Genomic DNA, 13770 nt, shown 5'->3' with positions numbered 1-13770 from the left:
GGGGTAAGGGCAGAGCATGGGGTGGGAACTGGGTGGAGGGAGCTATGGGGGGGGGGGAAGAGGAACAACTGTAATAATCTGAACAATAAAAATTTATTTAAAAAAATAGAGACTTGCATTTAGTAAAATTGTCAAAGTGTATGCTGTTTTATGAGACAGCAAAAACAGAGTAATAAAGCTGACAAAATACTGAAATAGAAAAAGATACACCAGGCAAATGCCAGCAAAGGGGGAGCAAGTGGTGCAAGCAATCGTAGCAATAGGCAAAATGGATTTCAAGGCAAAAATAATCAGTATTATTTGAAAAGACAAAAATATATATTGATAAGATATTCAACCTACCAATAAATTTAGCCTTTATGCTTGCTTGTGCCTAGTAATGTAGGATTGAGATCTGTGATGGGAAAACTGATAGAATTTCAGGAGAAAACAACCAATCCACAGCTTTGTGGGAAACTTTAATATATAGGAATCTACAGAACTAGGAGTCAAGAAAATCCAGCAAGGAACTGGGAGGATTTGAATATCATGATTAACAAGCTTTATTGAATAGATTAACACGGAGAAATATGTTTGCCCTTTTCAAACACACATGATAACTTCGCAAAATCATCCTTACTTGAAATAATAGTTATTTCTTTTAACCTTTCCCCCTTTTTGCTTTTCTCCTAGTCTCATATTTTTCTTTCCTCCCCTTCCCATTTTTCTATCTGAACCACCTGCTTCTCCTCCTCCCCCCCCCCCAGGAAATCTTGCCTGCAGAGTAACTATATCCTTCTTATCTTCCTTTATGCTCATGAAATACATATATACATATATACATACCTAAGTCGATTTCTCTCCCTGTCTCTTACAACAATGGAATCATACTTTGTACATTTCTTTGCATCTTTTTAAAAATACCTTTTAATTTATTTCAGAGAGGAAAAGAGAGGGATAGAAGCACCAATGATGACAAAGAACCATTGATTGGCTGCTGCTTGCATGCCCCACCCTGGGGATCGAGCCCGCAACTGGGGCATGTGCCCTGACCGGGAATCAAACCGTGACCTTCTGGTTCATAGGTTGACGCTCAACCACTGGGCCATGCCGGATGCGCCATTTCTTTGCATCTTGCAGAGATGGAAGATGGGAGCTCCTTCAAGTCAGTACATAGACGTTTAAGACATTCTTTGTGAATGGTGTTACAACACGCCCTGATATAAATGTGCCACAATTTATTCAATCATTCTACCTATGGGCATAGCACTTGGGTTTTGGGGTTTTATTGCCACCATGATCACTGTTGCTATGATCTACATACATTGCAGTGCTTTTATTTCTATGGGCTGGATTCTCGGGTGACGGATTGCTGGCTCAAAGAATACATGGAGTTGCTTTATTTTGATAAATGTTGCCAGATTGCTCTCTAACAAGGTCCTAACTACTGTGATGTGATGAAGACAGTCCCTGCCCAGCCTGTAACAGGTGTTACCATGCTCCCAAATTGCTAGTCTGATGTGAATGAAGTGATATTTCATTGTTTTTTAATTTGTATTTCCTTGGCTCCTAGGGAAGCTGAACATCTTTTTAGGTTTATTCTGCATTTGGATTTTTTAAAAAATAGTCTAGTGATAGCTTCTGACTATTCTGATTCTGATATGAATTTGCAAAGGCTCTTTTTATATATAGATATTAACGCTGTACCTGCCATCTGTGTTGTAGATGGGCAGAAAGATCTCATTGAGTGCTCAGTAGATGTAGTGTGGTATGTTTACTTCTAAGATTTTCGTGGCTTTATTTTTTAGATTTAAGTCTTTGATTCAGCTGGTATTTATTTTTGTGTAAATGACATGAAACCGGGTTCCGATTTTCTTTCTTCTCTCTCTACACTCTCCAATGTGGTAGCCTCTAGCTGTATGTGGCTAGTGAGCACTTGAAATGTGACTGCTCTGAATTGAAATGGGCTGTAAGTTTAAAACATACACCGGATCCCCAAGACCAAAAAAAAGTAAAACGTCTTATTAATAACTTTTATATTGATTACGTGTAAAAATCAGAATGTTTTAGATATACTGGATTAAATAAAACATTAAAATGAAATTCACATATATCTTTCTTTACTCTTTTTTAATGTAGCTACCAGGAAAATGTTAATTATGTACACAGCTTGCATTATGTTTCTATCGAACGGCACTATTCCAGATAATCAGTTATGCCAGAACTATTTCCTACACATTTTGTTCTCTTGCACTTATCTTTTATCTGCCTCATGAGGGGTATATCTATTTTATTGCTTGAAATAGACTTCTGTCTTATTCATCACTTCCCATCATCTTTTGAGTAGCTCTTTTGTGTTTGGAGAAATTAATCAGAACTCGAATTCCCAGCTTCCCTCACTATTAAGATTGTGAATTTGACCTTCGTAGAATGAATGGGAAGGAAGCTATATGGGGAATCGAGTCCTGCATGGAGTTTCCATTTCCATAGGCCCAGGTGGCTCAGGCAATGAGCTTCGATGGTGGCAGTCCCAGCAGTGGTTTCAAGGTCAAGGTCCTGGCATGGGGGGGATGGTGACAGCAGGGGGCAGTTCCTTCATCAGGCAGCACTGGATATGGCTTAGGGCAGTGGTCGGCAAACCGGGGCTCGCGAGCCACATGTGGCTCTTTGGCCCCTGGAGTGTGGCTCTTCCACATAATACCATGTGCGGGCGCACACGTACAGTGCGATTGAAACTTTGTGGCCCATGCGCAGAAGTCGGTATTTTGTGGAAGAGCCACATTCAAGGGGCCAAAGAGCCACATGTGGCTCGCGAGCCGCAGTTTGCCGACCACTGGTTAGGGCACTGATGAACCTCGAGTCTGGCTGTTTAGCCCTCACAGCAATTTTGTGAGCTACTCAATATCTCTTTAATAAACTTGTTTTCTGCTTCATCATTAGAATCAACTTCTATGGCAATATGTGTGAAGACAGAGCGCAAGAGGAGTAACAGAGGTGGGGAAGAAGAGGGGGCTGTAGGGTGTGGCTACAAATTCAAAGCAGTGCTCAAACTGACTCAGGCACAAGTATTAGGTTCTTTGCATTATTGGCAGTTACTTAAGGCTATAAAATTTCCTTTGAGTATAGCTTTTTGCACCCCCCATACATTTTTTCAAAAAGTCTCTTAATGCTTGCTAGGTAATTTGGAATTTCACTTTTGCTCTCCTTTGATCCAGGACTTACCAAATAGTGTGTTTCCTATACTGAGTTTCCAAGTAATTGGCACATTTTGGCAACCTTTTAAATTATTTACTTCTTTATCGAATGACGGGCACAGAAGATAGCTTATGAAATATCTAATTTATTGAATTTTCCTTATGACCAAGCAGATGATAAATTTTGGTAAATGCTTGAATATGTAGAAAATGTATCTTCTGTATTTAAATAAATATTTATTTGTTTGAGTTTGTAGATTATATTTTTAATCCTTTGATGTATCTATTTTTCCCTATCAGAGCAACTATTTTTAAAAGAGATATATTGAAGCTCCTACTAAAGTTGTGTTTTCATGAGCTTCTCTTTTTATTTCTAATAATCTTTACTTTCTGTATTTGCCTGCTAGGTGGCTTGGGGCTGAAAGTTTTGTGCTCATTACACGCTCTTCATAAACTGTGTAGTAATAATGCCTTCTTTATTCACTTTGGAATTTTTATCTCGAAGTCCAACTTGTCTGATGTGAGTAGTGCTCCTCCTGCTTTTTTGTTTGCTCCCTGGTCAAAGCCAATTTTTGAATCCCAAACACATGGAGAGAGCAAGCGTATCACTGTGGCCCTGAGACCAGATGCATTGGGGTTACAGCCTTCCTCTTACAAGTTTCCTTCAGGGAGGGTGCCCATTGGAATTCTGGGGAGTATCCGCTAGAACTGAAATGGAGGAGGTGGCACTGAACAGCAGAGGGGTGGTCTGTAGCCGATACTGGATGCCCTTGCCCACATCGACAATCAAGAGTGAGGGCTTATTCCCATGGTTGTTGGAGTCACTGCCAGCAAATAGTCCTCAGGTGTCAGCAGTCTTCAGGGTATGCCTAGGCTGAAAAAACTTGCCTCACCTAAGGTCAAGCCCTTTCCCAGGGCAGCCCATGTCCAATTACCAGGTCACTTGGGACTTTAAAGGCCCAGCTCCCCTCATGCCAACTTGGCACAACTCTGAAGTGCCATCATAGCTTCAGAGCCCCTCAAAGAGCGGGCTGATGCTCTTATTGACTCTGTATCTCAGCCCACTTCCTCCCTCTGCCCAAGCCTTCCTTCCCTTCCATAGATGTTCATCCCCAGGGCCCTTCACACACACATCTTTGTTTCAGAGTGTTTCTTCTAAGGAAGCCAACTCTGACAATAGGAGATTGTGTTTATGATAACGAGATTCATGCTTAAGAATGAAGTGTCATAATATCGGTAACTTATTTTTAAATGATTCAGAAAAAAATGTGTACCACGTACAAAGGGATATAGAGATAAAGAGAATCATAACAACAGATGAATCTAGATGGTTTATATAGAAATGTTGATTGTAACATTCTTCTGCCCTAAATGGGGATTTAAAATGTTACAAAATACAAAGGTGGAAATAAAATCCCTGTATTCTATTTTTAATAGGTGTCTCAGTGTGAGCAAAATTAAACTTGAATGACCAATCTGCTATCTTTACCTGGGAGCATGTCATTATTTTAAATCTTTTTGTTTGTTTTTCTAAGACAGTTATTTAAATCTGCATGCCTCCCTTTGAATTCTCCTCTGGTCTCATCTCATAGATTTTTATATTTTGTGTTCTCATTGCTAGTCATTAGAAATAATTTATAATTTGGATTTTCTCTTTGACCCGAGAGGAGATAGTTAAAAGAGTAGATTTTGGATATTTGTGTCTATAGGAGTTTTGTTGGAGGTAAGGTTTTTGGTTTGATTATTTGGCTTTTCAGGTTGATGAATTCCAGTTCTCTTGCATTGTGGTCTGTGAAATGGCTTGTGGTATGTTTTGCCCTTTGGAATATAGCAAAATTTCCTCTAAGAACTCTGGGGAGATGGTTGAGTACATCCTTCCATTTAAAGCCAGCTCCTGAGCCTTTGTTGAGCAAGCAGCTCTGAGGTTTAGCGCAAAAGCAAGACCTAGTGCATCTCCCAGGTCCAGAAGGAGGGAGTTGGCAGAGCAACATTCCCCCTCCAGGTCCGGAGAGTGCTCAGGGACCAGAGGCCCAGGCCCAGGCCCAGGAGCGGTGGTCAGAATCTGGGAACACTGGACTTAGGAAAATCTAAGGAGCTCCTGAGGGAGAAGCTGCACCTGCCCACATGCTGTTCTTGGGACTCACTGCTCAGGCGCTCAGAAAGCTGTGGCGCTCAGTAAACAAATGCGTCAAAGCCTTTCTTCCCTGAGAAAATGCCAGTTGAGGGGAAAGGTGCAGAGGGAGTCCTTCTGGGACCAACAACTTACCAGCTGGGGCGCCGCAGACCCAGAGCGCAAAGACTGCTGTGCTGTCCATTACTCGGGGTACTGATTCTGCCATCGATCCCCAGTGAGCCCGCAGAGGAAGATGCCAACGTGCCCACGGGGACCTCAGAGTGAGAGGAGAAAGAAGGGGCACATCTCAGAGAGCAGCGAGTACAACCTCCTGGAGGAGAGAGAGGACACCCTCAATAGCAACCGATGATGAAAACACCACCTAAGGAGTTGTAGGTGCAGTGTGCACACACTCACTCACACTCACTAACACACACACACACACACACACACACACACACACCTGTTTTGGATCGAGAGGAAATCTCATGTTCAGACTTTAGACTAAAGTTCTCAGGAGATGAATCAAGGGACAGGAGGGTCACTATTGAAGCCGTACCTGGAACACCAAATGGAAAAATAAAACACACAAATCAGAAATCGACAGAGATGGGAATTCTGGGAGGTGAAATAAAAGAGGTTCAAGGGAATGATGCAGGTGACCAAATACTTGTTTATTTAAGTGATTCAGTCTTGGAATTATTATTATTATCATTACTAGAGGCCCGGTGCACAAAAATTTGTGCACTGGCGGGGGGGGTGGTTCCTCAGCCCAGCTTGCCCCCATCACATACTGGGAGCCCTAGGGGATGTCCTACTACCTGCTCCCTGCTCCCCTTGCGGAGTGGGCCTAAGTCACCAAGCCTAAAGCCTCTGGCGGAGGCTTTAGGCTTGGGCTGGAGCACCCCCAGCTCCCTGCCGCTGCCACCATCAAGCATAGCTGGCTGGCTCCGCCTGGGTCCCTGCCACTGCCGCCATCAAGCATAGCTGGATGACTCCGCCCAGGCCCCAGCCTAAAGCTTCAGTCTGAGGCTTGGGGCTGACATATGCAAATTAGCCGCCATCTTGGCTGTCGACTAATTTGCATATCTCACTGATTAGCCAATGAAAAGGGTAGCGGTCGTACACCAATTACCATCTTTCTCCTTTATTATATAGGATTATTATTGGAACGTTGGAAATTCATGAAATGAACGACATGGAAGACAAGCAATAATTAAACAAAATAGTGGAGGAAAATTTTCCAATAAAGACTTGACCTGAAGATTTGAAGAGCTCCCTGAATCCCAAACAGAAGTGATAAAATATGATACTCCCCTTTAGGCATCTCCTGGGAAAAGGACTGAGCTCAGTGTATAAAGAGAAAGCTTTCCAGCTTTCAGCGAGGGAGGGTAGATAACTTACAAAGACAGACAATGAGGCTAGTATTGGACTTCTTATCTGAAATTCTGGGAGCAAACAATGATTTTTCATCTGCCACTGGAAGCAAATAATGATGTAATAATACCTACTGACTTCTGAGGGGGAAAAAATCCTGAGGGAAAGACTATTAATATGGGACTCTAAGTACTAAAGGGTCTCAATCTGGTATTTGGAGAGATGGAGAATAAAAGCATTTCCATTTCTTTGGGGGTTGGGAACACAGAGATGTAAACGTATGGTAAATGGGTCATCTTACTGTGGAGAAATAGGTGGCATTTTTATATAATGGAAGATCATATACGTGTGATTATGTATTTTATTCTGAACGTGCACCCCAGTGAGCCAGCAAAGGAAAACACCAATGTGCCTTCCTTAAAAAGGAAAAGTAACTGCTATTCTATAGAATACCAACATCCGAAAGAAAGGAAAAAAGATAATAAGTGGCTATGTTGTCAAGCCAGCAAAAAAACAAGAAAAAAGAAGAGAGCGATAACAAAGAAAAGTAAATAGTAAACGTGGATTAAAGTGGAAGGAATAAAATAAAGCATATCCATTTTATATTGATCTGAAATGAGCCGAATTGTCCCATTAAAACCCAAAGTCTGCTAAATAAGATTAAAGAACAAAACCCGGTCAAGTGCTATTGTCAGGAATACTGTATTAGCAAGAATTGCATGCATCCGAAACCTGAGTCACAGTGGTTTACACACGAGGAATTCATTTTTCCTTTGCAGCAAGACGTAGGTAGGTAGGTGGTACTGAGCTGGGGCAGCCGCTCAGAAAAGCTCCCCTCTCCACCGTCCTTTCTGGAGTCCCCTCACCCTTGGCGCCTCTGCTGGTCGCGGTAGCCTCCTTGGTGGTGTGACCTCAGCTCATTCCTCCGGGATCTGAGCCCTCCCTGGTCCCAGGCCGTGATGGATGCGCATGTCCATTTACCATCAAATCGGGCAACACACCCATTTACCAAGCGGAGGCTTCGTCCTGCTCTGTGGACTGGTCATGAGGGACCCTCATCTCATCCCAGTCACCGGCGCGCAAAGGCTCCCCGGCGGGGTGTGATTAAGTCTGTGTAATTCCAACCCTCGGCAACCGCTTCCACCAGCGGAGGCAGCCTGCGCCCTGGGCGAGGTCACCCCGAGGAGACCAGGGGCCTGTGGCTGCGACAAAGGTGGTTGTGAGCACAGGGGCTGAGGCTGGGGCCACACGAAGGCTCCAGGGTCTTCACGGCCTGGGAAGGCCGCCCACGGGACCCCGCTCAGAGGAGAGGGACGCCGGCCAGGCGGAGGGGATGGGAGGGAAGGGCGGTGCGCGGTGCGGTCTCACTAGGCGCCTCCCAAAGCCGGTGCTGGGTGTTCGGCTGGATGTTGGACGAGAGGTCCGGCTCGTTCTTCCAAGAACACACAGTCCAGTGGCTCTTCGTCGTTCCCAACAACAGGAATGCAACTGAGACTAACAGACTCCACTTCTCACCCCGCAGATGGGCACACTGTCCGCAGGCCGGAGGCACTGGGCTGGGCTGGGAGCAGGTGGTGCACCCCGAGGTGGGTGTGGAAGCGGCAGCATCGGGGAGGGATCTGTCTTGTCCCCACAGGTAGGGAGACACGGAGCTGGCCAGCAGCCCCAGCTCGGTAACTCGGTCACACCGGCTCACCCGCCCGCAAGGCTCACTCCCGCCGGAGGGAGAGGCAACAGGTGGGTGGAATGGGGTCTGGTTGTTTGCTCAGGCAGCTCCCTCCTGCCCCCTGGTCCTCCTCTGCTCAGTCCTGGATGTGCTGGGGACACCCTCCTGGCATGCTGCCGCGTCCACCGATCTTATGAGTCGACCGATTTGACAGAATCCAGCTCCTGTGGATAGTTCTGGCTGCACAGTCACGTCTCTCCCAAGGTCAGGGGCCCATCCCTGCCCGGGCAAGCAGCATAGCATCTTACAGAAAGGCATGGGTGTCCGCTGCAGATGATGTGGCCTGGCTCCAGAGCCGAGGGATCCGAGTTGTAGTTTCCCCACAAGACGCAACCGAAACTCCACTCAGCATCTTATCTCTAACCCACGGGACCTGCTAGGTCAGATGGGCCAAGCTTGGGGGCTACATGCATTGCAGCCTAGACCTGCTGCGGGCTCTCTCCTGACCCGGGCCTCTCTCTATGATGGAAGCCTTCATTCCACCCAGTACTCGGATCTGTGGTATTCCCAGGTTCGGACATGCTGCCTCCAGAATCCAAAGAGGTCTACGCAGCACAGGGCTTCCTTCTCTGTGGCCAGCTTGGATCCTGTGCCAATAGCTCTTAAGATGTTTGCGTATTTTCCTATCCCCAGATACGGTTATCTGTCAGGGGCTTTCAGAGTTCTAGGACAGTGGTCGGCAAACTGCGGCTTGGCAAACTGCAGCTCGTGAGCCACATGCGGCTCTTTGGCCCCTTGAGTGTGGCTCTTCCACAAAATACCGACTTCTGCGCATGGGCCACGAAGTTTCAATCACACTGTACGTGTGCGCCCGCACGTGGTATTTTGTGGAAGAGCCGCACTCAAGGGGCCAAAGAGCCGCACGTGGCTCTCAAGCCGCGGTTAGCCGACCACTGTCTAGGGAGACAGCTGCCACTGCTGCTTCTTTTTCTTTTTCTTCTCCTTCTTCTTCTTTAAATACGTTTTATTGATTTCAGAGAGGAAGGGGGAAACAGAGAGACAGAAATATCGATGATGGGAGCGAATCATTGATTAGGCTGCCTCCTGCACGTCCCCTACCGGGGGTCAAGCCCACAATCCGGGCATGTGCCCTGACCAGGAATTGAACCGTGACCTCCTGGTCCATAGGTCAACGCTCAAGCACTGAGCCACACTGGCCGGGCTGCCAGCCTCCCCTTCATTCAGTGTGGCTGGAATCCTAAACCTGGCTCAGACCTGGAAACTGAGTAAGAGATTGTGACTCTTGAGGAGTGGCCAACCACCTGGCCAGGAAAGTTAGGTTGTGAAAACGGGTACTCGTGTGGAAGAGGCACACCACACACTCCTGTGTGTGACATGCATGGAAAAGACCAGAAGAAACACCGCACACTTAGCCGTCCTCCCCTCTCAGTGGTCAGTATGGCCATGTGGTGGGCGGTTTTCATATTCTTCGTGGTACTTTCCTGAGTTGTCCACACTTTGGTACCGTAGCGCCAGAAATTGTGTGTGTGTGTGTGTGTTCTCTTCTCTGGAGAGAGGTGGCATAACTCATCTTGGCACAGCTGGAAGTGGCTGCCAACTCTCCAAAGGGGAGGTGTGGGTATCTGCATCACTTAAGAAGTCTCCCCTGGAAAGACTCCTGAATCAAGGTGGCCTCTCCCAGTGGCATGGGGAAGGGGCCCCATAGCCTGGGGAATGGGACTCTAACCAGCCCCTTTCTTATAAAGAGCAACATACAACCCAGGAATTTCACTCCTAGGTATTAACTGAAGAGAAATGAAAACATATATCCACTCAAAGACTTGTACATGAGTACACATAGCAGCTTTATTCATGATAGCCTCAAACTGAATACAACCCAAACAGCCATCAACAAGTGAATGAATGAACAAATCGTGGTATATCCTTACAATGGAATACTATTCAGCAATAAAAGGAATGGACTGTTAATACATCCAACAACATGGATGAACCTCACAATAATTGCACCGAGTGAAAGAAGTCAGAGAGTACATAGTGTTTGATTCCATTTATATAACAGTTTCTTAGAAAAGCAAACGAATCTTTAGTGACACAAAGCAGATCCGTGGTTGCTTGGGGGATGCAGGGGCGGGAAATGGGAAGGAGGGAGTAAGGCAAGCACACGGGGAAACTTGTGGGGATGATTAGAATGGAACACTTGAGTTCAAGTTTAAGTTATAGCAAACCCCACCTGCAAGGAGACTTTTAAGATATTTTTGACTAATTGTGTCCTCGGCATAAACATTTAATACCATAGATATACCATGTACCTGTTTATGTACTGTGGCGTTTTGAGGGCCACAAACCACTGTAATATCTAAGAATTTTTTGGGGGGGGGTAAGGGCTTGGGGAGCAAGTACTAATTTTCACCACCTTGGGTTCAATATTGCCCCTATTGAGAATGCATGTCTATTGCATAAGAAAGAAAAACACAAAAATTGAAGCAGGCAAGGAAGAAGTGGTATTATAATTAATTAAAATAACCTGATCTGACTCTTTGATGGAAACGTAGTAACACACATAACTGTGAAAAATGTCCCCCCAGCACTATGCATTTCAGAGAAGAGAAATGGTGAAGCCTTTCATGTGCAACTAGAGCCCTCTGCTGGCCATTTTGGGAAACTGCCTCAGTAAGTTAAACAGCCCATGCATTTATTTCTCCAGCATCTGTAATATGCCATGGAGGAGCACTAGGCTTGGGTTTGAGGCTCAGCAAGGTTTAATAACGGAGTCAAAACCACACAGTGATAAATGGCAAAGCTGGCGTTCAAAGTCAGGGCCCAGACTGGGAGGAGCCTGCAGCAAGGTATATGCCCTTGACCAGAATTGAATCTGGGATCCTTTGGTTGGACGACTGACGCTCTATCCACTGGGCCAAACCGGCTAGGGCCTGCCTCAGTTTCTTGCCTTGAGCCGTCCATGGCTGCCTGCTTGGGAGCCTCCACTGTCACACACCCTTGATAAAATGTCCCTTCTTGAAAAGGTCTACCTTCTGCGACCTCCACAAAAATCAAACTTCAAAGTGTGACATGGCACCGGACTTAAAAGCCCCCAGATCATCCCTAACTTTGCGAATCACCAGCCAGGGAGCCATCACAGGTTCATCTATTTGCTTAAAAATAACCCCTCAATTGAAAATTTTTGAGGTTGTTTTATCTTCCTTCTAAAGAGCCCTGACTGGTTTGGCTCAGTGGATAGAGCATTGGCCTGTAGACTGAAGGGTTCCAGGTTTGATTCTGATCAAGGGCACATGCCAGGGTTGCAGGCTGGATCCCCAGTGGGGGGAGTGCAGGAGGCAGCCAATCAATGGTTCTCTCTCATCATTGATGTTTCTATCTCTCTCTCCCTCTCCCTTCCTCTTTGAAATCAATAAAAATATATTTTAAAAAAATTTATCAAAATTCTAACAAGTCACCTTTAGGTGACCAAAACTCCACTCAGCATCTTATCTCTAACCCACAGGACCTGAATCGAACCCATGATTCTCTCTCATCATTGATGTCTCTCTCTCTCTCTCTCTCTCTCTCTCTCTCAAATCAAGAGGGGAGATTGTGGGGGAAATCATTCAGGTTCTCTCTCTCAACATCAATGAGAGAGAAACATTGATCAGGTGCCTCCTGCACACCCCCTATTGGGGATGTGCCAGCAACCAAGGTACATGCCCTTGACCGGAATCAAAACTGGGACCTTTCAGTCTGCAGGCTGACACTCTATCCACTGAGCGAAACCAGTTAGGGCAGCTGTAGGTTTTTTTTTTTTTATGTTGTTTATCAAGTTCCCCTCTATTCCTATTTTTCTGAGAGTTTTTGTCATGACTTTCAAATACCTTGGTCAATTTGATTTTTCTTCATTGGTTGATATCATCATGTGATAGCCACCAAAGATAATTTATTCTTTAGTTTGTTAATATGGTGATTACATTGATTTATTTCAAGTATTGAACCAGCCTTGTATTTTTGCAATGAACTCTATGGTATATAATTCACTTTATATATGCATGTCTTTTCATATAATTAATAAATAATTCTATTTGCTAATAATTTGTTAAGGATTTGTATGTCAATTTTCATGAAGAATATTGGTCTGTATTTTTCTTTTTTTATACTGTATTTTAAAATGTTTTTGGTTTTGGTGTCAGTGAATACTAGCTTTATAAATGAATTGAGAAGTGTTTTTGTTTGCCTTCTTGGTTTTTTGGAAGAAAGTGTATAGAATTGGTGTTATTTTTCCTTTGCACACTTGTTAGAATTCTACAGTGAAAGCTGGGCCTGGAGATTTCCTCTTTGGGACTTTTAAATTAGTAGAGTGTGATAAGTTTTGAAAATACAAAACTTAAAAAGATATACAAAAAGATACATTAAAAACACTATAAATAAGTAAAAGTGAAATTCTAAAAATGTTCAACTAATCCTCAAGAAAGCAGAATAAAGAAAACAGAAATTAAAAATTATATCAAACAGAAACAAACAGAAAATAGAATGGCAGGCTTAAAATCTAACATGGCAGTGATTACATTAAATATAAATGGTCTAAATAAAAAGACAGATTGACAAAGGTATTTAAAAATATGATTCCACTATATATTGTCAAAAAGAAACTCATTTTAAATAAAATTATATAGGCAGGTTAAAAGTAAAAGAATGGAAAAAGACGTGATGGAAAATAAATAAATAAAAAGAAAGCAGTAGTGAAACACACAGAAAAGTAGTTCTAAAAGGAACTCTGCAGAACTAATGCTGGAGCTAGAGAGACCTGGGCTCAATGACAGGGTCTGCTAGTTGGCTTCCCTATCACTATAGTAATCTCAAGGAACATCTAAATGCCTCGTTTTCCTCATCTTTAAAATGGGCCTGGAAAGAGAACTTACCTCATAGGCCTATTAAAGAGTAAACATGATCTGGCATATACACCCCTGCTTCATTGCTTGCAGTATAACAAAGTCCTATTAGAAGCCATTACAATAATAGCAACAATTATAACAACTGATGCTACCGAAGACATTTTGTTAGGTTCTTTTAATTAAACATCTCAATGAACCCTAAAATTTACTGCAAGGTTAGCATTGCCATTCTTATTTTAAAAATAAAAAAATTTAATAAATAAAAGTAAGAATATCGATGCTCAGAAAACTGAAGTAAGTCCTGCAAGATCAAAAAGTCTCTGGTGTAAGTGCCGGGACTAAATCCAAGAACTGCTTCCCTTCATTATTTCATCCTTTTCCAATATATCACATTATCTAGAACCTAGATATCTATATTAATCAACTTTCAATTCTTCAGAGTTTTCAGCCCAGTGAAATGCCCTTCATGACCTCAGGAAATAAATTTTGAATTAAAATTGACTCCTACCTTCTAGTCCTGAGACTTCTTGGTGTTTTTCT

This window comes from Myotis davidii, unplaced genomic scaffold (assembly GCF_000327345.1).
Source record: "Myotis davidii unplaced genomic scaffold, ASM32734v1 scaffold827, whole genome shotgun sequence".
Taxonomy (NCBI): Eukaryota; Metazoa; Chordata; class Mammalia; order Chiroptera; family Vespertilionidae; genus Myotis; species Myotis davidii.
The sequence above is the reverse complement of the archived record's forward strand: the minus strand, read 5'-3'. Positions refer to the sequence as shown.